This window comes from Colobus angolensis, unplaced genomic scaffold, assembly GCF_000951035.1.
Source record: "Colobus angolensis palliatus isolate OR3802 unplaced genomic scaffold, Cang.pa_1.0 Scaffold205, whole genome shotgun sequence".
Classification (NCBI taxonomy): domain Eukaryota; kingdom Metazoa; phylum Chordata; class Mammalia; order Primates; family Cercopithecidae; genus Colobus; species Colobus angolensis.
The window spans coordinates 1,045,163-1,046,630 of NW_012115211.1; the positions used below are offsets into that span (position 1 = coordinate 1,045,163).

The 1,468-nt window shown below is 46.7% G+C and overlaps 1 protein-coding gene across 4 annotated transcripts in view; it reads right to left on the minus strand.

Annotated features, from left to right (window-relative positions):
* Positions 1-1,468, minus strand: part of RPS3 (ribosomal protein S3) — a 38,169-nt gene that overhangs the window by 23,889 nt on the left and 12,812 nt on the right. The gene's annotated exons all lie outside the window — the stretch shown is intronic.

Sequence of the window (1,468 nt, forward strand, 5' to 3'; positions counted from 1 at the left end):
GTCTCTACTAAAAAAATACAAAAAAACTAGCCGGGCGAGGTGGCGGGCGCCTGTAGTCCCAGCTACTCGGGAGGCTGAGGCAGGAGAATGGCATAAACCTGGCAGGCAGAGCTTGCAGTGAGCTGATCCAGCCACTGCACTCCAGCCTGGGCGACAGAGCAAGACTCCGTCTAAAAAAAAAAAGATTACAGGCATGAGCAACTGCACCTGGCCTCCCACACCTTCTTAGATACAAGGGAGGGGGCAAATCCGGGGGTCTTTTTTTTTTAGACAGGGATGGAGTGTGGTGGCACAATTATGGCTCACTGCCAACCTCCACCTCCCAGGATCAAGCCATCCTCCTACCTCAGCCTCCATATCTGGTAAATTTTTAAAATCTCTTCATAGAGACAGGGTTTCACCATGTTGTCCAGGCTGGCCTAGAACTTCTGGGCTCAAGTGATCCACCTGCCATGGCCTCCCAAAGTGCTGGGATTACAGGTGTGAGTCACCACAGCCAGACACATTTTGGTATTTTTAAATGGTTACATAGGGGTGTTTGCTTTGATAATTCAGTAATCTATATGCTAATAATCTACATACTTTTCTGTCACAATTCATTACGTTTCTTTCTTTCTCCTTAAGCTATTACTCTTACTGCACATTTTCTTTGTTAACAGCAACACCTAGTGGGAATTAACAGCACTACCTTCTACCAGCTGAACTTTCAAGTGGACTCAAGAAAACTCATGAGGAATTTAAAAAATCACCTAATCTAATGTACAGTGCAGTATAGTTTTAACCTGTTCCCAGTACTTAATGATTCGCAGATGTTCAAATAAGTTCAACTGGCTGTGCGGTGGCTCATGCCTATAATTCCAGCACTCTGGAAGGCCGAGGTGCTCGGCCTCACTTGAGGTGGGTTGAGACCAGTCTAGCCAACACGGGGAAACCCCGTCTCTACTAAAAATACAAAAATTAGCTAGGCACGGTGACGGGTGCCTGTAATCCCAGCTAGTCGGGAGGCTGAGGCTAGAGAATCACTTGAACCTGGGAGGCGGAGGTTGCAGTAAGCTGATATAGCACCATTGCATTCCACCCTGGTAGATGAGAAAAACTCCACCTCAAAAAAAAAAAAAGACAGGAATCTGTATAATCATCAAAGGCTCTTTCAAAAAGGTGAGGGAGGGGCAGCACATCTGCAAGATGAAGTTCTGGAGATTGATGCACAATGAGAATATACAGCAGTCTTCCTCCAGTACCAATGATTGGTTCCATGACCCCCTTCAAATACCAAAATCCCCAGATGCTCAAATTCCTTATATAAAATGGTAGAGTTGGCCGGGCGCGGTGGCTCAAGCCTGTAATCCCAGCACTTTGGGAGGCCGAGACGGGCAGATCACGAAGTCAGGAGATCGAGACCATCCTGGCTAACACGGTGAAACCCCGTCTCTACTAAAAAATACAAAAAACTAGCCAGGCGAGGTGG